The sequence below is a fragment of the Symsagittifera roscoffensis genome, unplaced genomic scaffold (assembly GCF_963678635.1).
Source record: "Symsagittifera roscoffensis unplaced genomic scaffold, txSymRosc1.1 SCAFFOLD_197, whole genome shotgun sequence".
NCBI classification, from domain to species: domain Eukaryota; kingdom Metazoa; phylum Xenacoelomorpha; order Acoela; family Convolutidae; genus Symsagittifera; species Symsagittifera roscoffensis.
Window position 1 is genome coordinate 19,344 of NW_026971392.1, and position 21,315 is coordinate 40,658.

Sequence of the window (21,315 nt, forward strand, 5' to 3'; positions counted from 1 at the left end):
TTGAAAATTTCATTTTTTGCACCACGCTCGATTAGGCTTAACTTTTTGGCATCACCGAGATTTCAAAAGCTTATAACTTTGTGTTGGACCGACGAAATTGGTTCATTTTCTCAGTCCCCCAAGATTTGACCATGATCTTATGATCCAAATAATAAAATTTGAAAATTTTAAAATTTTTGGGCAAGTTATGGCCGTTCGCGCAATTCACCAGGCTCGATTGGGCTTAACTTTTTGACATCACCGAAATTCAAAAGGCTATAATTCAAAGACCCCAAAAGTTATCTCCAATATTTTTGGCCTATCAGCAGCTGATTGTACACAAAATTGATACTGCAAAAGAAATTTTTCGGTTTTCTGTTGTTTTGACCAAAATTTGACCCATTGAAAATTTTTGCACCACGCTCGATTAGGCTTAACTTTTTGACATCACCGAACTTTAAACAGCAATAACTCTTAGCGTATAAAAGTAAAAGAGATACTTTTGCTTTAAATAAAAGCCTACAACACCTGGTGTTCCCAGGCGGTCTCCCATCCAAGTACTAACCAGGCCCAATGTTGCTTAACTTCGGTGATCGGACGAGAACCGGTGCATTCAACATGGTATGGTCGTAGGCATTTGAGTTACTCCGCTTTCACTTATATCCTTACTAGCATATGTCTATGTACATTAGTTTTAAAACACTCGCCCTCGCGCGAGAGTAAAAATATGCTCTTATACCATGTAAAATTTTGCACGCTCACGTTATAATTTATGCATTTCAAACAAAATTTTGAAAATTGACATTGTTTGGAATTTTTTTGGCCCAATGTGTTAAATGGCCAAATCGGCTGGTCAAAACCTATGGAGCGTGTACAAGGTGCCTTGAATGACCATTTATGGCATGATAGCCGCACATTCACTGTAAGTGGCATATGAATGGATACCAGCCAGGATACTGTCAGTTGCTTTTAGCCTAATTGTTGTGATAAACTTATTAAATAGGTAAGTATTCAAATCTATTTGATAAGTTTTCTTTGAATGCACTCTGCGACAGCGGAGGGCAGCCCAATTCTCTTAAAAAATGCAAGAAAAAAAATTGCACTAACTTAAAAGTTAGCTTTTAGGCCAATTTTCGTCCAAAATGGCCGAAATTCGGGTCCCCCCAAATTTTCAACTGATGATTACTCCACGTACACTTAAGCTACAAACGTCGTTTTGGGCTCGTTGGAATCGTCCTGAGCTATAATTTATGAAACAAGATGAAAAAAATGATGTTTCAACGAAAAAAACCAAAAATTTTGAAAATTTCATTTTTTGCACCACGCTCGATTAGGCTTAACTTTTTGGCATCACCGAGATTTCAAAAGCTTATAACTTTGTGTTGGACCGACGAAATTGGTTCATTTTCTCAGTCCCCCAAGATTTGACCATGATCTTATGATCCAAATAATAAAATTTGAAAATTTTAAAATTTTTGGGCAAGTTATGGCCGTTCGCGCAATTCACCAGGCTCGATTGGGCTTAACTTTTTGACATCACCGAAATTCAAAAGGCTATAATTCAAAGACCCCAAAAGTTATCTCCAATATTTTTGGCCTATCAGCAGCTGATTGTACACAAAATTGATACTGCAAAAGAAATTTTTCGGTTTTCTGTTGTTTTGACCAAAATTTGACCCATTGAAAATTTTTGCACCACGCTCGATTAGGCTTAACTTTTTGACATCACCGAACTTTAAACAGCAATAACTCTTAGCGTATAAAAGTAAAAGAGATACTTTTGCTTTAAATAAAAGCCTACAACACCTGGTGTTCCCAGGCGGTCTCCCATCCAAGTACTAACCAGGCCCAATGTTGCTTAACTTCGGTGATCGGACGAGAACCGGTGCATTCAACATGGTATGGTCGTAGGCATTTGAGTTACTCCGCTTTCACTTATATCCTTACTAGCATATGTCTATGTACATTAGTTTTAAAACACTCGCCCTCGCGCGAGAGTAAAAATATGCTCTTATACCATGTAAAATTTTGCACGCTCACGTTATAATTTATGCATTTCAAACAAAATTTTGAAAATTGACATTGTTTGGAATTTTTTTGGCCCAATGTGTTAAATGGCCAAATCGGCTGGTCAAAACCTATGGAGCGTGTACAAGGTGCCTTGAATGACCATTTATGGCATGAAAGCCGCACATTCACTGTAAGTGGCATATGAATGGATACCAGCCAGGATACTGTCAGTTGCTTTTAGCCTAATTGTTGTGATAAACTTATTAAATAGGTAAGTATTCAAATCTATTTGATAAGTTTTCTTTGAATGCACTCTGCGACAGCGGAGGGCAGCCCAATTCTCTTAAAAAATGCAAGAAAAAAAATTGCACTAACTTAAAAGTTAGCTTTTAGGCCAATTTTCGTCCAAAATGGCCGAAATTCGGGTCCCCCCAAATTTTCAACTGATGATTACTCCACGTACACTTAAGCTACAAACGTCGTTTTGGGCTCGTTGGAATCGTCCTGAGCTATAATTTATGAAACAAGATGAAAAAAATGATGTTTCAACGAAAAAAACCAAAAATTTTGAAAATTTCATTTTTTGCACCACGCTCGATTAGGCTTAACTTTTTGGCATCACCGAGATTTCAAAAGCTTATAACTTTGTGTTGGACCGACGAAATTGGTTCATTTTCTCAGTCCCCCAAGATTTGACCATGATCTTATGATCCAAATAATAAAATTTGAAAATTTTAAAATTTTTGGGCAAGTTATGGCCGTTCGCGCAATTCACCAGGCTCGATTGGGCTTAACTTTTTGACATCACCGAAATTCAAAAGGCTATAATTCAAAGACCCCAAAAGTTATCTCCAATATTTTTGGCCTATCAGCAGCTGATTGTACACAAAATTGATACTGCAAAAGAAATTTTTCGGTTTTCTGTTGTTTTGACCAAAATTTGACCCATTGAAAATTTTTGCACCACGCTCGATTAGGCTTAACTTTTTGACATCACCGAACTTTAAACAGCAATAACTCTTAGCGTATAAAAGTAAAAGAGATACTTTTGCTTTAAATAAAAGCCTACAACACCTGGTGTTCCCAGGCGGTCTCCCATCCAAGTACTAACCAGGCCCAATGTTGCTTAACTTCGGTGATCGGACGAGAACCGGTGCATTCAACATGGTATGGTCGTAGGCATTTGAGTTACTCCGCTTTCACTTATATCCTTACTAGCATATGTCTATGTACATTAGTTTTAAAACACTCGCCCTCGCGCGAGAGTAAAAATATGCTCTTATACCATGTAAAATTTTGCACGCTCACGTTATAATTTATGCATTTCAAACAAAATTTTGAAAATTGACATTGTTTGGAATTTTTTTGGCCCAATGTGTTAAATGGCCAAATCGGCTGGTCAAAACCTATGGAGCGTGTACAAGGTGCCTTGAATGACCATTTATGGCATGATAGCCGCACATTCACTGTAAGTGGCATATGAATGGATACCAGCCAGGATACTGTCAGTTGCTTTTAGCCTAATTGTTGTGATAAACTTATTAAATAGGTAAGTATTCAAATCTATTTGATAAGTTTTCTTTGAATGCACTCTGCGACAGCGGAGGGCAGCCCAATTCTCTTAAAAAATGCAAGAAAAAAAATTGCACTAACTTAAAAGTTAGCTTTTAGGCCAATTTTCGTCCAAAATGGCCGAAATTCGGGTCCCCCCAAATTTTCAACTGATGATTACTCCACGTACACTTAAGCTACAAACGTCGTTTTGGGCTCGTTGGAATCGTCCTGAGCTATAATTTATGAAACAAGATGAAAAAAATGATGTTTCAACGAAAAAAACCAAAAATTTTGAAAATTTCATTTTTTGCACCACGCTCGATTAGGCTTAACTTTTTGGCATCACCGAGATTTCAAAAGCTTATAACTTTGTGTTGGACCGACGAAATTGGTTCATTTTCTCAGTCCCCCAAGATTTGACCATGATCTTATGATCCAAATAATAAAATTTGAAAATTTTAAAATTTTTGGGCAAGTTATGGCCGTTCGCGCAATTCACCAGGCTCGATTGGGCTTAACTTTTTGACATCACCGAAATTCAAAAGGCTATAATTCAAAGACCCCAAAAGTTATCTCCAATATTTTTGGCCTATCAGCAGCTGATTGTACACAAAATTGATACTGCAAAAGAAATTTTTCGGTTTTCTGTTGTTTTGACCAAAATTTGACCCATTGAAAATTTTTGCACCACGCTCGATTAGGCTTAACTTTTTGACATCACCGAACTTTAAACAGCAATAACTCTTAGCGTATAAAAGTAAAAGAGATACTTTTGCTTTAAATAAAAGCCTACAACACCTGGTGTTCCCAGGCGGTCTCCCATCCAAGTACTAACCAGGCCCAATGTTGCTTAACTTCGGTGATCGGACGAGAACCGGTGCATTCAACATGGTATGGTCGTAGGCATTTGAGTTACTCCGCTTTCACTTATATCCTTACTAGCATATGTCTATGTACATTAGTTTTAAAACACTCGCCCTCGCGCGAGAGTAAAAATATGCTCTTATACCATGTAAAATTTTGCACGCTCACGTTATAATTTATGCATTTCAAACAAAATTTTGAAAATTGACATTGTTTGGAATTTTTTTGGCCCAATGTGTTAAATGGCCAAATCGGCTGGTCAAAACCTATGGAGCGTGTACAAGGTGCCTTGAATGACCATTTATGGCATGAAAGCCGCACATTCACTGTAAGTGGCATATGAATGGATACCAGCCAGGATACTGTCAGTTGCTTTTAGCCTAATTGTTGTGATAAACTTATTAAATAGGTAAGTATTCAAATCTATTTGATAAGTTTTCTTTGAATGCACTCTGCGACAGCGGAGGGCAGCCCAATTCTCTTAAAAAATGCAAGAAAAAAAATTGCACTAACTTAAAAGTTAGCTTTTAGGCCAATTTTCGTCCAAAATGGCCGAAATTCGGGTCCCCCCAAATTTTCAACTGATGATTACTCCACGTACACTTAAGCTACAAACGTCGTTTTGGGCTCGTTGGAATCGTCCTGAGCTATAATTTATGAAACAAGATGAAAAAAATGATGTTTCAACGAAAAAAACCAAAAATTTTGAAAATTTCATTTTTTGCACCACGCTCGATTAGGCTTAACTTTTTGGCATCACCGAGATTTCAAAAGCTTATAACTTTGTGTTGGACCGACGAAATTGGTTCATTTTCTCAGTCCCCCAAGATTTGACCATGATCTTATGATCCAAATAATAAAATTTGAAAATTTTAAAATTTTTGGGCAAGTTATGGCCGTTCGCGCAATTCACCAGGCTCGATTGGGCTTAACTTTTTGACATCACCGAAATTCAAAAGGCTATAATTCAAAGACCCCAAAAGTTATCTCCAATATTTTTGGCCTATCAGCAGCTGATTGTACACAAAATTGATACTGCAAAAGAAATTTTTCGGTTTTCTGTTGTTTTGACCAAAATTTGACCCATTGAAAATTTTTGCACCACGCTCGATTAGGCTTAACTTTTTGACATCACCGAACTTTAAACAGCAATAACTCTTAGCGTATAAAAGTAAAAGAGATACTTTTGCTTTAAATAAAAGCCTACAACACCTGGTGTTCCCAGGCGGTCTCCCATCCAAGTACTAACCAGGCCCAATGTTGCTTAACTTCGGTGATCGGACGAGAACCGGTGCATTCAACATGGTATGGTCGTAGGCATTTGAGTTACTCCGCTTTCACTTATATCCTTACTAGCATATGTCTATGTACATTAGTTTTAAAACACTCGCCCTCGCGCGAGAGTAAAAATATGCTCTTATACCATGTAAAATTTTGCACGCTCACGTTATAATTTATGCATTTCAAACAAAATTTTGAAAATTGACATTGTTTGGAATTTTTTTGGCCCAATGTGTTAAATGGCCAAATCGGCTGGTCAAAACCTATGGAGCGTGTACAAGGTGCCTTGAATGACCATTTATGGCATGATAGCCGCACATTCACTGTAAGTGGCATATGAATGGATACCAGCCAGGATACTGTCAGTTGCTTTTAGCCTAATTGTTGTGATAAACTTATTAAATAGGTAAGTATTCAAATCTATTTGATAAGTTTTCTTTGAATGCACTCTGCGACAGCGGAGGGCAGCCCAATTCTCTTAAAAAATGCAAGAAAAAAAATTGCACTAACTTAAAAGTTAGCTTTTAGGCCAATTTTCGTCCAAAATGGCCGAAATTCGGGTCCCCCCAAATTTTCAACTGATGATTACTCCACGTACACTTAAGCTACAAACGTCGTTTTGGGCTCGTTGGAATCGTCCTGAGCTATAATTTATGAAACAAGATGAAAAAAATGATGTTTCAACGAAAAAAACCAAAAATTTTGAAAATTTCATTTTTTGCACCACGCTCGATTAGGCTTAACTTTTTGGCATCACCGAGATTTCAAAAGCTTATAACTTTGTGTTGGACCGACGAAATTGGTTCATTTTCTCAGTCCCCCAAGATTTGACCATGATCTTATGATCCAAATAATAAAATTTGAAAATTTTAAAATTTTTGGGCAAGTTATGGCCGTTCGCGCAATTCACCAGGCTCGATTGGGCTTAACTTTTTGACATCACCGAAATTCAAAAGGCTATAACTCAAAGACCCCAAAAGTTATCTCCAATATTTTTGGCCTATCAGCAGCTGATTGTACACAAAATTGATACTGCAAAAGAAATTTTTCGGTTTTCTGTTGTTTTGACCAAAATTTGACCCATTGAAAATTTTTGCACCACGCTCGATTAGGCTTAACTTTTTGACATCACCGAACTTTAAACAGCAATAACTCTTAGCGTATAAAAGTAAAAGAGATACTTTTGCTTTAAATAAAAGCCTACAACACCTGGTGTTCCCAGGCGGTCTCCCATCCAAGTACTAACCAGGCCCAATGTTGCTTAACTTCGGTGATCGGACGAGAACCGGTGCATTCAACATGGTATGGTCGTAGGCATTTGAGTTACTCCGCTTTCACTTATATCCTTACTAGCATATGTCTATGTACATTAGTTTTAAAACACTCGCCCTCGCGCGAGAGTAAAAATATGCTCTTATACCATGTAAAATTTTGCACGCTCACGTTATAATTTATGCATTTCAAACAAAATTTTGAAAATTGACATTGTTTGGAATTTTTTTGGCCCAATGTGTTAAATGGCCAAATCGGCTGGTCAAAACCTATGGAGCGTGTACAAGGTGCCTTGAATGACCATTTATGGCATGATAGCCGCACATTCACTGTAAGTGGCATATGAATGGATACCAGCCAGGATACTGTCAGTTGCTTTTAGCCTAATTGTTGTGATAAACTTATTAAATAGGTAAGTATTCAAATCTATTTGATAAGTTTTCTTTGAATGCACTCTGCGACAGCGGAGGGCAGCCCAATTCTCTTAAAAAATGCAAGAAAAAAAATTGCACTAACTTAAAAGTTAGCTTTTAGGCCAATTTTCGTCCAAAATGGCCGAAATTCGGGTCCCCCCAAATTTTCAACTGATGATTACTCCACGTACACTTAAGCTACAAACGTCGTTTTGGGCTCGTTGGAATCGTCCTGAGCTATAATTTATGAAACAAGATGAAAAAAATGATGTTTCAACGAAAAAAACCAAAAATTTTGAAAATTTCATTTTTTGCACCACGCTCGATTAGGCTTAACTTTTTGGCATCACCGAGATTTCAAAAGCTTATAACTTTGTGTTGGACCGACGAAATTGGTTCATTTTCTCAGTCCCCCAAGATTTGACCATGATCTTATGATCCAAATAATAAAATTTGAAAATTTTAAAATTTTTGGGCAAGTTATGGCCGTTCGCGCAATTCACCAGGCTCGATTGGGCTTAACTTTTTGACATCACCGAAATTCAAAAGACTATAACTCAAAGACCCCAAAAGTTATCTCCAATATTTTTGGCCTATCAGCAGCTGATTGTACACAAAATTGATACTGCAAAAGAAATTTTTCGGTTTTCTGTTGTTTTGACCAAAATTTGACCCATTGAAAATTTTTGCACCACGCTCGATTAGGCTTAACTTTTTGACATCACCGAACTTTAAACAGCAATAACTCTTAGCGTATAAAAGTAAAAGAGATACTTTTGCTTTAAATAAAAGCCTACAACACCTGGTGTTCCCAGGCGGTCTACCATCCAAGTACTAACCAGGCCCAATGTTGCTTAACTTCGGTGATCGGACGAGAACCGGTGCATTCAACATGGTATGGTCGTAGGCATTTGAGTTACTCCGCTTTCACTTATATCCTTACTAGCATATGTCTATGTACATTAGTTTTAAAACACTCGCCCTCGCGCGAGAGTAAAAATATGCTCTCATACCATGTAAAATTTTGCACGCTCACGTTATAATTTATGCATTTCAAACAAAATTTTGAAAATTGACATTGTTTGGAATTTTTTTGGCCCAATGTGTTAAATGGCCAAATCGGCTGGTCAAAACCTATGGAGCGTGTACAAGGTGCCTTGAATGACCATTTATGGCATGATAGCCTCACATTCACTGTAAGTGGCATATGAATGGATACCAGCCAGGATACTGTCAGTTGCTTTTAGCCTAATTGTTGTGATAAACTTATTAAATAGGTAAGTATTCAAATCTATTTGATAAGTTTTCTTTGAATGCACTCTGCGACAGCGGAGGGCAGCCCAATTCTCTTAAAAAATGCAAGAAAAAAAATTGCACTAACTTAAAAGTTAGCTTTTAGGCCAATTTTCGTCCAAAATGGCCGAAATTCGGGTCCCCCCAAATTTTCAACTGATGATTACTCCACGTACACTTAAGCTACAAACGTCGTTTTGGGCTCGTTGGAATCGTCCTGAGCTATAATTTATGAAACAAGATGAAAAAAATGATGTTTCAACGAAAAAAACCAAAAATTTTGAAAATTTCATTTTTTGCACCACGCTCGATTAGGCTTAACTTTTTGGCATCACCGAGATTTCAAAAGCTTATAACTTTGTGTTGGACCGACGAAATTGGTTCATTTTCTCAGTCCCCCAAGATTTGACCATGATCTTATGATCCAAATAATAAAATTTGAAAATTTTAAAATTTTTGGGCAAGTTATGGCCGTTCGCGCAATTCACCAGGCTCGATTGGGCTTAACTTTTTGACATCACCGAAATTCAAAAGGCTATAACTCAAAGACCCCAAAAGTTATCTCCAATATTTTTGGCCTATCAGCAGCTGATTGTACACAAAATTGATACTGCAAAAGAAATTTTTCGGTTTTCTGTTGTTTTGACCAAAATTTGACCCATTGAAAATTTTTGCACCACGCTCGATTAGGCTTAACTTTTTGACATCACCGAACTTTAAACAGCAATAACTCTTAGCGTATAAAAGTAAAAGAGATACTTTTGCTTTAAATAAAAGCCTACAACACCTGGTGTTCCCAGGCGGTCTCCCATCCAAGTACTAACCAGGCCCAATGTTGCTTAACTTCGGTGATCGGACGAGAACCGGTGCATTCAACATGGTATGGTCGTAGGCATTTGAGTTACTCCGCTTTCATTTATATCCTTACTAGCATATGTCTATGTACATTAGTTTTAAAACACTCGCCCTCGCGCGAGAGTAAAAATATGCTCTTATACCATGTAAAATTTTGCACGCTCACGTTATAATTTATGCATTTCAAACAAAATTTTGAAAATTGACATTGTTTGGAATTTTTTTGGCCCAATGTGTTAAATGGCCAAATCGGCTGGTCAAAACCTATGGAGCGTGTACAAGGTGCCTTGAATGACCATTTATGGCATGATAGCCGCACATTCACTGTAAGTGGCATATGAATGGATACCAGCCAGGATACTGTCAGTTGCTTTTAGCCTAATTGTTGTGATAAACTTATTAAATAGGTAAGTATTCAAATCTATTTGATAAGTTTTCTTTGAATGCACTCTGCGACAGCGGAGGGCAGCCCAATTCTCTTAAAAAATGCAAGAAAAAAAATTGCACTAACTTAAAAGTTAGCTTTTAGGCCAATTTTCGTCCAAAATGGCCGAAATTCGGGTCCCCCCAAATTTTCAACTGATGATTACTCCACGTACACTTAAGCTACAAACGTCGTTTTGGGCTCGTTGGAATCGTCCTGAGCTATAATTTATGAAACAAGATGAAAAAAATGATGTTTCAACGAAAAAAACCAAAAATTTTGAAAATTTCATTTTTTGCACCACGCTCGATTAGGCTTAACTTTTTGGCATCACCGAGATTTCAAAAGCTTATAACTTTGTGTTGGACCGACGAAATTGGTTCATTTTCTCAGTCCCCCAAGATTTGACCATGATCTTATGATCCAAATAATAAAATTTGAAAATTTTAAAATTTTTGGGCAAGTTATGGCCGTTCGCGCAATTCACCAGGCTCGATTGGGCTTAACTTTTTGACATCACCGAAATTCAAAAGGCTATAACTCAAAGACCCCAAAAGTTATCTCCAATATTTTTGGCCTATCAGCAGCTGATTGTACACAAAATTGATACTGCAAAAGAAATTTTTCGGTTTTCTGTTGTTTTGACCAAAATTTGACCCATTGAAAATTTTTGCACCACGCTCGATTAGGCTTAACTTTTTGACATCACCGAACTTTAAACAGCAATAACTCTTAGCGTATAAAAGTAAAAGAGATACTTTTGCTTTAAATAAAAGCCTACAACACCTGGTGTTCCCAGGCGGTCTCCCATCCAAGTACTAACCAGGCCCAATGTTGCTTAACTTCGGTGATCGGACGAGAACCGGTGCATTCAACATGGTATGGTCGTAGGCATTTGAGTTACTCCGCTTTCACTTATATCCTTACTAGCATATGTCTATGTACATTAGTTTTAAAACACTCGCCCTCGCGCGAGAGTAAAAATATGCTCTTATACCATGTAAAATTTTGCACGCTCACGTTATAATTTATGCATTTCAAACAAAATTTTGAAAATTGACATTGTTTGGAATTTTTTTGGCCCAATGTGTTAAATGGCCAAATCGGCTGGTCAAAACCTATGGAGCGTGTACAAGGTGCCTTGAATGACCATTTATGGCATGATAGCCGCACATTCACTGTAAGTGGCATATGAATGGATACCAGCCAGGATACTGTCAGTTGCTTTTAGCCTAATTGTTGTGATAAACTTATTAAATAGGTAAGTATTCAAATCTATTTGATAAGTTTTCTTTGAATGCACTCTGCGACAGCGGAGGGCAGCCCAATTCTCTTAAAAAATGCAAGAAAAAAAATTGCACTAACTTAAAAGTTAGCTTTTAGGCCAATTTTCGTCCAAAATGGCCGAAATTCGGGTCCCCCCAAATTTTCAACTGATGATTACTCCACGTACACTTAAGCTACAAACGTCGTTTTGGGCTCGTTGGAATCGTCCTGAGCTATAATTTATGAAACAAGATGAAAAAAATGATGTTTCAACGAAAAAAACCAAAAATTTTGAAAATTTCATTTTTTGCACCACGCTCGATTAGGCTTAACTTTTTGGCATCACCGAGATTTCAAAAGCTTATAACTTTGTGTTGGACCGACGAAATTGGTTCATTTTCTCAGTCCCCCAAGATTTGACCATGATCTTATGATCCAAATAATAAAATTTGAAAAATTTTAAAATTTTTGGGCAAGTTATGGCCGTTCGCGCAATTCACCAGGCTCGATTGGGCTTAACTTTTTGACATCACCGAAATTCAAAAGGCTATAACTCAAAGACCCCAAAAGTTATCTCCAATATTTTTGGCCTATCAGCAGCTGATTGTACACAAAATTGATACTGCAAAAGAAATTTTTCGGTTTTCTGTTGTTTTGACCAAAATTTGACCCATTGAAAATTTTTGCACCACACTCGATTAGGCTTAACTTTTTGACATCACCGAACTTTAAACAGCAATAACTCTTAGCGTATAAAAGTAAAAGAGATACTTTTGCTTTAAATAAAAGCCTACAACACCTGGTGTTCCCAGGCGGTCTCCCATCCAAGTACTAACCAGGCCCAATGTTGCTTAACTTCGGTGATCGGACGAGAACCGGTGCATTCAACATGGTATGGTCGTAGGCATTTGAGTTACTCCGCTTTCACTTATATCCTTACTAGCATATGTCTATGTACATTAGTTTTAAAACACTCGCCCTCGCGCGAGAGTAAAAATATGCTCTTATACCATGTAAAATTTTGCACGCTCACGTTATAATTTATGCATTTCAAACAAAATTTTGAAAATTGACATTGTTTGGAATTTTTTTGGCCCAATGTGTTAAATGGCCAAATCGGCTGGTCAAAACCTATGGAGCGTGTACAAGGTGCCTTGAATGACCATTTATGGCATGATAGCCGCACATTCACTGTAAGTGGCATATGAATGGATACCAGCCAGGATACTGTCAGTTGCTTTTAGCCTAATTGTTGTGATAAACTTATTAAATAGGTAAGTATTCAAATCTATTTGATAAGTTTTCATGAATGCACTCTGCGACAGCGGAGGGCAGCCCAATTTTCTTAAAAAATGCAAGAAAAAAAATTGCACTAACTTAAAAGTTAGCTTTTAGGCCAATTTTCGTCCAAAATGGCCGAAATTCGGGTCCCCCCAAATTTTCAACTGATGATTACTCCACGTACACTTAAGCTACAAACGTCGTTTTGGGCTCGTTGGAATCGTCCTGAGCTGTAATTTATGAAACAAGATGAAAAAAATGATGTTTCAACGAAAAAAACCAAAAATTTTGAAAATTTCATTTTTTGCACCACGCTCGATTAGGCTTAACTTTTTGGCATCACCGAGATTTCAAAAGCTTATAACTTTGTGTTGGACCGACGAAATTGGTTCATTTTCTCAGTCCCCCAAGATTTGACCATGATCTTATGATCCAAATAATAAAATTTGAAAATTTTAAAATTTTTGGGCAAGTTATGGCCGTTCGCGCAATTCACCAGGCTGGATTGGGCTTAACTTTTTGACATCACCGAAATTCAAAAGGCTATAACTCAAAGACCCCAAAAGTTATCTCCAATATTTTTGGCCTATCAGCAGCTGATTGTACACAAAATTGATACTGCAAAAGAAATTTTTCGGTTTTCTGTTGTTTTGACCAAAATTTGACCCATTGAAAATTTTTGCACCACGCTCGATTAGGCTTAACTTTTTGACATCACCGAACTTTAAACAGCAATAACTCTTAGCGTATAAAAGTAAAAGAGATACTTTTGCTTTAAATAAAAGCCTACAACACCTGGTGTTCCCAGGCGGTCTCCCATCCAAGTACTAACCAGGCCCAATGTTGCTTAACTTCGGTGATCGGACGAGAACCGGTGCATTCAACATGGTATGGTCGTAGGCATTTGAGTTACTCCGCTTTCACTTATATCCTTACTAGCATATGTCTATGTACATTAGTTTTAAAACACTCGCCCTCGCGCGAGAGTAAAAATATGCTCTTATACCATGTAAAATTTTGCACGCTCACGTTATAATTTATGCATTTCAAACAAAATTTTGAAAATTGACATTGTTTGGAATTTTTTTGGCCCAATGTGTTAAATGGCCAAATCGGCTGGTCAAAACCTATGGAGCGTGTACAAGGTGCCTTGAATGACCATTTATGGCATGAAAGCCGCACATTCACTGTAAGTGGCATATGAATGGATACCAGCCAGGATACTGTCAGTTGCTTTTAGCCTAATTGTTGTGATAAACTTATTAAATAGGTAAGTATTCAAATCTATTTGATAAGTTTTCTTTGAATGCACTCTGCGACAGCGAAGGGCAGCCCAATTCTCTTAAAAAATGCAAGAAAAAAAATTGCACTAACTTAAAAGTTAGCTTTTAGGCCAATTTTCGTCCAAAATGGCCGAAATTCGGGTCCCCCCAAATTTTCAACTGATGATTACTCCACGTACACTTAAGCTACAAACGTCGTTTTGGGCTCGTTGGAATCGTCCTGAGCTGTAATTTATGAAACAAGATGAAAAAAATGATGTTTCAACGAAAAAAACCAAAAATTTTGAAAATTTCATTTTTTGCACCACGCTCGATTAGGCTTAACTTTTTGGCATCACCGAGATTTCAAAAGCTTATAACTTTGTGTTGGACCGACGAAATTGGTTCATTTTCTCAGTCCCCCAAGATTTGACCATGATCTTATGATCCAAATAATAAAATTTGAAAATTTTAAAATTTTTGGGCAAGTTATGGCCGTTCGCGCAATTCACCAGGCTCGATTGGGCTTAACTTTTTGACATCACCGAAATTCAAAAGGCTATAACTCAAAGACCCCAAAAGTTATCTCCAATATTTTTGGCCTATCAGCAGCTGATTGTACACAAAATTGATACTGCAAAAGAAATTTTTCGGTTTTCTGTTGTTTTGACCAAAATTTGACCCATTGAAAATTTTTGCACCACGCTCGATTAGGCTTAACTTTTTGACATCACCGAACTTTAAACAGCAATAACTCTTAGCGTATAAAAGTAAAAGAGATACTTTTGCTTTAAATAAAAGCCTACAACACCTGGTGTTCCCAGGCGGTCTCCCATCCAAGTACTAACCAGGCCCAATGTTGCTTAACTTCGGTGATCGGACGAGAACCGGTGCATTCAACATGGTATGGTCGTAGGCATTTGAGTTACTCCGCTTTCACTTATATCCTTACTAGCATATGTCTATGTACATTAGTTTTAAAACACTCGCCCTCGCGCGAGAGTAAAAATATGCTCTTATACCATGTAAAATTTTGCACGCTCACGTTATAATTTATGCATTTCAAACAAAATTTTGAAAATTGACATTGTTTGGAATTTTTTTGGCCCAATGTGTTAAATGGCCAAATCGGCTGGTCAAAACCTATGGAGCGTGTACAAGGTGCCTTGAATGACCATTTATGGCATGATAGCCGCACATTCACTGTAAGTGGCATATGAATGGATACCAGCCAGGATACTGTCAGTTGCTTTTAGCCTAATTGTTGTGATAAACTTATTAAATAGGTAAGTATTCAAATCTATTTGATAAGTTTTCTTTGAATGCACTCTGCGACAGCGGAGGGCAGCCCAATTTTCTTAAAAAATGCAAGAAAAAAAATTGCACTAACTTAAAAGTTAGCTTTTAGGCCAATTTTCGTCCAAAATGGCCGAAATTCGGGTCCCCCCAAATTTTCAACTGATGATTACTCCACGTACACTTAAGCTACAAACGTCGTTTTGGGCTCGTTGGAATCGTCCTGAGCTGTAATTTATGAAACAAGATGAAAAAAATGATGTTTCAACGAAAAAAACCAAAAATTTTGAAAATTTCATTTTTTGCACCACGCTCGATTAGGCTTAACTTTTTGGCATCACCGAGATTTCAAAAGCTTATAACTTTGTGTTGGACCGACGAAATTGGTTCATTTTCTCAGTCCCCCAAGATTTGACCATGATCTTATGATCCAAATAATAAAATTTGAAAATTTTAAAATTTTTGGGCAAGTTATGGCCGTTCGCGCAATTCACCAGGCTCGATTGGGCTTAACTTTTTGACATCACCGAAATTCAAAAGGCTATAACTCAAAGACCCCAAAAGTTATCTCCAATATTTTTGGCCTATCAGCAGCTGATTGTACACAAAATTGATACTGCAAAAGAAATTTTTCGGTTTTCTGTTGTTTTGACCAAAATTTGACCCATTGAAAATTTTTGCACCACGCTCGATTAGGCTTAACTTTTTGACATCACCGAACTTTAAACAGCAATAACTCTTAGCGTATAAAAGTAAAAGAGATACTTTTGCTTTAAATAAAAGCCTACAACACCTGGTGTTCCCAGGCGGTCTCCCATCCAAGTACTAACCAGGCCCAATGTTGCTTAACTTCGGTGATCGGACGAGAACCGGTGCATTCAACATGGTATGGTCGTAGGCATTTGAGTTACTCCGCTTTCACTTATATCCTTACTAGCATATGTCTATGTACATTAGTTTTAAAACACTCGCCCTCGCGCGAGAGTAAAAATATGCTCTTATACCATGTAAAATTTTGCACGCTCACGTTATAATTTATGCATTTCAAACAAAATTTTGAAAATTGACATTGTTTGGAATTTTTTTGGCCCAATGTGTTAAATGGCCAAATCGGCTGGTCAAAACCTATGGAGCGTGTACAAGGTGCCTTGAATGACCATTTATGGCATGATAGCCGCACATTCACTGTAAGTGGCATATGAATGGATACCAGCCAGGATACTGTCAGTTGCTTTTAGCCTAATTGTTGTGATAAACTTATTAAATAGGTAAGTATTCAAATCTATTTGATAAGTTTTCTTTGAATGCACTCTGCGACAGCGGAGGGCAGCCCAATTCTCTTAAAAAATGCAAGAAAAAAAATTGCACTAACTTAAAAGTTAGCTTTTAGGCCAATTTTCGTCCAAAATGGCCGAAATTCGGGTCCCCCCAAATTTTCAACTGATGATTACTCCACGTACACTTAAGCTACAAACGTCGTTTTGGGCTCGTTGGAATCGTCCTGAGCTATAATTTATGAAACAAGATGAAAAAAATGATGTTTCAACGAAAAAAACCAAAAATTTTGAAAATTTCATTTTTTGCACCACGCTCGATTAGGCTTAACTTTTTGGCATCACCGAGATTTCAAAAGCTTATAACTTTGTGTTGGACCGACGAAATTGGTTCATTTTCTCAGTCCCCCAAGATTTGACCATGATCTTATGATCCAAATAATAAAATTTGAAAATTTTAAAATTTTTGGGCAAGTTATGGCCGTTCGCGCAATTCACCAGGCTCGATTGGGCTTAACTTTTTGACATCACCGAAATTCAAAAGGCTATAACTCAAAGACCCCAAAAGTTATCTCCAATATTTTTGGCCTATCAGCAGCTGATTGTACACAAAATTGATACTGCAAAAGAAATTTTTCGGTTTTCTGTTGTTTTGACCAAAATTTGACCCATTGAAAATTTTTGCACCACGCTCGATTAGGCTTAACTTTTTGACATCACCGAACTTTAAACAGCAATAACTCTTAGCGTATAAAAGTAAAAGAGATACTTTTGCTTTAAATAAAAGCCTACAACACCTGGTGTTCCCAGGCGGTCTCCCATCCAAGTACTAACCAGGCCCAATGTTGCTTAACTTCGGTGATCGGACGAGAACCGGTGCATTCAACATGGTATGGTCGTAGGCATTTGAGTTACTCCGCTTTCACTTATATCCTTACTAGCATATGTCTATGTACATTAGTTTTAAAACACTCGCCCTCGCGCGAGAGTAAAAATATGCTCTTATACCATGTAAAATTTTGCACGCTCACGTTATAATTTATGCATTTCAAACAAAATTTTGAAAATTGACATTGTTTGGAATTTTTTTGGCCCAATGTGTTAAATGGCCAAATCGGCTGGTCAAAACCTATGGAGCGTGTACAAGGTGCCTTGAATGACCATTTATGGCATGATAGCCGCACATTCACTGTAAGTGGCATATGAATGGATACCAGCCAGGATACTGTCAGTTGCTTTTAGCCTAATTGTTGTGATAAACTTATTAAATAGGTAAGTATTCAAATCTATTTGATAAGTTTTCATGAATGCACTCTGCGACAGCGGAGGGCAGCCCAATTTTCTTAAAAAATGCAAGAAAAAAAATTGCACTAACTTAAAAGTTAGCTTTTAGGCCAATTTTCGTCCAAAATGGCCGAAATTCGGGTCCCCCCAAATTTTCAACTGATGATTACTCCACGTACACTTAAGCTACAAACGTCGTTTTGGGCTCGTTGGAATCGTCCTGAGCTGTAATTTATGAAACAAGATGAAAAAAATGATGTTTCAACGAAAAAAACCAAAAATTTTGAAAATTTCATTTTTTGCACCACGCTCGATTAGGCTTAACTTTTTGGCATCACCGAGATTTCAAAAGCTTATAACTTTGTGTTGGACCGACGAAATTGGTTCATTTTCTCAGTCCCCCAAGATTTGACCATGATCTTATGATCCAAATAATAAAATTTGAAAATTTTAAAATTTTTGGGCAAGTTATGGCCGTTCGCGCAATTCACCAGGCTGGATTGGGCTTAACTTTTTGACATCACCGAAATTCAAAAGGCTATAACTCAAAGACCCCAAAAGTTATCTCCAATATTTTTGGCCTATCAGCAGCTGATTGTACACAAAATTGATACTGCAAAAGAAATTTTTCGGTTTTCTGTTGTTTTGACCAAAATTTGACCCATTGAAAATTTTTGCACCACGCTCGATTAGGCTTAACTTTTTGACATCACCGAACTTTAAACAGCAATAACTCTTAGCGTATAAAAGTAAAAGAGATACTTTTGCTTTAAATAAAAGCCTACAACACCTGGTGTTCCCAGGCGGTCTCCCATCCAAGTACTAACCAGGCCCAATGTTGCTTAACTTCGGTGATCGGACGAGAACCGGTGCATTCAACATGGTATGGTCGTAGGCATTTGAGTTACTCCGCTTTCACTTATATCCTTACTAGCATATGTCTATGTACATTAGTTTTAAAACACTCGCCCTCGCGCGAGAGTAAAAATATGCTCTTATACCATGTAAAATTTTGCACGCTCACGTTATAATTTATGCATTTCAAACAAAATTTTGAAAATTGACATTGTTTGGAATTTTTTTGGCCCAATGTGTTAAATGGCCAAATCGGCTGGTCAAAACCTATGGAGCGTGTACAAGGTGCCTTGAATGACCATTTATGGCATGAAAGCCGCACATTCACTGTAAGTGGCATATGAATGGATACCAGCCAGGATACTGTCAGTTGCTTTTAGCCTAATTGTTGTGATAAACTTATTAAATAGGTAAGTATTCAAATCTATTTGATAAGTTTTCTTTGAATGCACTCTGCGACAGCGGAGGGCAGCCCAATTCTCTTAAAAAATGCAAGAAAAAAAATTGCACTAACTTAAAAGTTAGCTTTTAGGCCAATTTTCGTCCAAAATGGCCGAAATTCGGGTCCCCCCAAATTTTCAACTGATGATTACTCCACGTACACTTAAGCTACAAACGTCGTTTTGGGCTCGTTGGAATCGTCCTGAGCTGTAATTTATGAAACAAGATGAAAAAAATGATGTTTCAACGAAAAAAACCAAAAATTTTGAAAATTTCATTTTTTGCACCACGCTCGATTAGGCTTAACTTTTTGGCATCACCGAGATTTCAAAAGCTTATAACTTTGTGTTGGACCGACGAAATTGGTTCATTTTCTCAGTCCCCCAAGATTTGACCATGATCTTATGATCCAAATAATAAAATTTGAAAATTTTAAAATTTTTGGGCAAGTTATGGCCGTTCGCGCAATTCACCAGGCTCGATTGGGCTTAACTTTTTGACATCACCGAAATTCAAAAGGCTATAACTCAAAGACCCCAAAAGTTATCTCCAATATTTTTGGCCTATCAGCAGCTGATTGTACACAAAATTGATACTGCAAAAGAAATTTTTCGGTTTTCTGTTGTTTTGACCAAAATTTGACCCATTGAAAATTTTTGCACCACGCTCGATTAGGCTTAACTTTTTGACATCACCGAACTTTAAACAGCAATAACTCTTAGCGTATAAAAGTAAAAGAGATACTTTTGCTTTAAATAAAAGCCTACAACACCTGGTGTTCCCAGGCGGTCTCCCATCCAAGTACTAACCAGGCCCAATGTTGCTTAACTTCGGTGATCGGACGAGAACCGGTGCATTCAACATGGTATGGTCGTAGGCATTTGAGTTACTCCGCTTTCACTTATATCCTTACTAGCATATGTCTATGTACATTAGTTTTAAAACACTCGCCCTCGCGCGAGAGTAAAAATATGCTCTTATACCATGTAAAATTTTGCACGCTCACGTTATAATTTATGCATTTCAAACAAAATTTTGAAAATTGACATTGTTTGGAATTTTTTTGGCCCAATGTGTTAAATGGCCAAATCGGCTGGTCAAAACCTATGGAGCGTGTACAAGGTGCCTTGAATGACCATTTATGGCATGATAGCCGCACATTCACTGTAAGTGGCATATGAATGGATACCAGCCAGGATACTGTCAGTTGCTTTTAGCCTAATTGTTGTGATAAACTTATTAAATAGGTAAGTATTCAAATCTATTTGATAAGTTTTCTTTGAATGCACTCTGCGACAGCGGAGGGCAGCCCAATTTTCTTAAAAAATGCAAGAAAAAAAATTGCACTAACTTAAAAGTTAGCTTTTAGGCCAATTTTCGTCCAAAATGGCCGAAATTCGGGTCCCCCCAAATTTTCAACTGATGATTACTCCACGTACACTTAAGCTACAAACGTCGTTTTGGGCTCGTTGGAATCGTCCTGAGCTGTAATTTATGAAACAAGATGAAAAAAATGATGTTTCAACGAAAAAAACCAAAAATTTTGAAAATTTCATTTTTTGCACCACGCTCGATTAGGCTTAACTTTTTGGCATCACCGAGATTTCAAAAGCTTATAACTTTGTGTTGGACCGACGAAATTGGTTCATTTTCTCAGTCCCCCAAGATTTGACCATGATCTTATGATCCAAATAATAAAATTTGAAAATTTTAAAATTTTTGGGCAAGTTATGGCCGTTCGCGCAATTCACCAGGCTCGATTGGGCTTAACTTTTTGACATCACCGAAATTCAAAAGGCTATAACTCAAAGACCCCAAAAGTTATCTCCAATATTTTTGGCCTATCAGCAGCTGATTGTACACAAAATTGATACTGCAAAAGAAATTTTTCGGTTTTCTGTTGTTTTGACCAAAATTTGACCCATTGAAAATTTTTGCACCACGCTCGATTAGGCTTAACTTTTTGACATCACCGAACTTTAAACAGCAATAACTCTTAGCGTATAAAAGTAAAAGAGATACTTTTGCTTTAAATAAAAGCCTACAACACCTGGTGTTCCCAGGCGGTCTCCCATCCAAGTACTAACCAGGCCCAATGTTGCTTAACTTCGGTGATCGGACGAGAACCGGTGCATTCAACATGGTATGGTCGTAGGCATTTGAGTTACTCCGCTTTCACTTATATCCTTACTAGCATATGTCTATGTACATTAGTTTTAAAACACTCGCCCTCGCGCGAGAGTAAAAATATGCTCTTATACCATGTAAAATTTTGCACGCTCACGTTATAATTTATGCATTTCAAACAAAATTTTGAAAATTGACATTGTTTGGAATTTTTTTGGCCCAATGTGTTAAATGGCCAAATCGGCTGGTCAAAACCTATGGAGCGTGTACAAGGTGCCTTGAAT

General features: G+C 37.4%; 17 non-coding genes across 17 annotated transcripts; all 17 read right to left on the reverse strand.

Annotated features, from left to right (window-relative positions):
• Positions 1-495: 495 nt before the first annotated feature.
• On the reverse strand, positions 496-614 carry LOC134856385 (5S ribosomal RNA). Its single transcript, XR_010164765.1, has one exon. It is a non-coding gene; the product is annotated as a 5S ribosomal RNA (ribosomal RNA).
• Positions 615-1,773: 1,159 nt separating this feature from the next.
• LOC134856386 (5S ribosomal RNA) lies at positions 1,774-1,892 on the reverse strand. Its single transcript, XR_010164766.1, has one exon. It is a non-coding gene; the product is annotated as a 5S ribosomal RNA (ribosomal RNA).
• A 1,159-nt stretch (positions 1,893-3,051) lies between these two features.
• On the reverse strand, positions 3,052-3,170 carry LOC134856387 (5S ribosomal RNA). The gene has a single exon (XR_010164767.1). It is a non-coding gene; the product is annotated as a 5S ribosomal RNA (ribosomal RNA).
• Positions 3,171-4,329: 1,159 nt separating this feature from the next.
• LOC134856388 (5S ribosomal RNA) lies at positions 4,330-4,448 on the reverse strand. Its single transcript, XR_010164768.1, has one exon. It is a non-coding gene; the product is annotated as a 5S ribosomal RNA (ribosomal RNA).
• A 1,159-nt stretch (positions 4,449-5,607) lies between these two features.
• Positions 5,608-5,726, reverse strand: LOC134856390 (5S ribosomal RNA). The gene has a single exon (XR_010164770.1). It is a non-coding gene; the product is annotated as a 5S ribosomal RNA (ribosomal RNA).
• A 1,159-nt stretch (positions 5,727-6,885) lies between these two features.
• Positions 6,886-7,004, reverse strand: LOC134856391 (5S ribosomal RNA). The gene has a single exon (XR_010164771.1). It is a non-coding gene; the product is annotated as a 5S ribosomal RNA (ribosomal RNA).
• Positions 7,005-8,163: 1,159 nt separating this feature from the next.
• LOC134856378 (5S ribosomal RNA) lies at positions 8,164-8,282 on the reverse strand. The gene has a single exon (XR_010164759.1). It is a non-coding gene; the product is annotated as a 5S ribosomal RNA (ribosomal RNA).
• A 1,159-nt stretch (positions 8,283-9,441) lies between these two features.
• Positions 9,442-9,560, reverse strand: LOC134856392 (5S ribosomal RNA). The gene has a single exon (XR_010164772.1). It is a non-coding gene; the product is annotated as a 5S ribosomal RNA (ribosomal RNA).
• A 1,159-nt stretch (positions 9,561-10,719) lies between these two features.
• LOC134856393 (5S ribosomal RNA) lies at positions 10,720-10,838 on the reverse strand. The gene has a single exon (XR_010164773.1). It is a non-coding gene; the product is annotated as a 5S ribosomal RNA (ribosomal RNA).
• A 1,160-nt stretch (positions 10,839-11,998) lies between these two features.
• LOC134856394 (5S ribosomal RNA) lies at positions 11,999-12,117 on the reverse strand. Its single transcript, XR_010164774.1, has one exon. It is a non-coding gene; the product is annotated as a 5S ribosomal RNA (ribosomal RNA).
• Positions 12,118-13,275: 1,158 nt separating this feature from the next.
• On the reverse strand, positions 13,276-13,394 carry LOC134856395 (5S ribosomal RNA). The gene has a single exon (XR_010164775.1). It is a non-coding gene; the product is annotated as a 5S ribosomal RNA (ribosomal RNA).
• A 1,159-nt stretch (positions 13,395-14,553) lies between these two features.
• LOC134856396 (5S ribosomal RNA) lies at positions 14,554-14,672 on the reverse strand. Its single transcript, XR_010164776.1, has one exon. It is a non-coding gene; the product is annotated as a 5S ribosomal RNA (ribosomal RNA).
• Positions 14,673-15,831: 1,159 nt separating this feature from the next.
• Positions 15,832-15,950, reverse strand: LOC134856397 (5S ribosomal RNA). The gene has a single exon (XR_010164777.1). It is a non-coding gene; the product is annotated as a 5S ribosomal RNA (ribosomal RNA).
• Positions 15,951-17,109: 1,159 nt separating this feature from the next.
• On the reverse strand, positions 17,110-17,228 carry LOC134856398 (5S ribosomal RNA). Its single transcript, XR_010164778.1, has one exon. It is a non-coding gene; the product is annotated as a 5S ribosomal RNA (ribosomal RNA).
• A 1,158-nt stretch (positions 17,229-18,386) lies between these two features.
• LOC134856400 (5S ribosomal RNA) lies at positions 18,387-18,505 on the reverse strand. Its single transcript, XR_010164779.1, has one exon. It is a non-coding gene; the product is annotated as a 5S ribosomal RNA (ribosomal RNA).
• Positions 18,506-19,664: 1,159 nt separating this feature from the next.
• Positions 19,665-19,783, reverse strand: LOC134856402 (5S ribosomal RNA). Its single transcript, XR_010164781.1, has one exon. It is a non-coding gene; the product is annotated as a 5S ribosomal RNA (ribosomal RNA).
• Positions 19,784-20,942: 1,159 nt separating this feature from the next.
• Positions 20,943-21,061, reverse strand: LOC134856403 (5S ribosomal RNA). Its single transcript, XR_010164782.1, has one exon. It is a non-coding gene; the product is annotated as a 5S ribosomal RNA (ribosomal RNA).
• Positions 21,062-21,315: the final 254 nt, after the last annotated feature.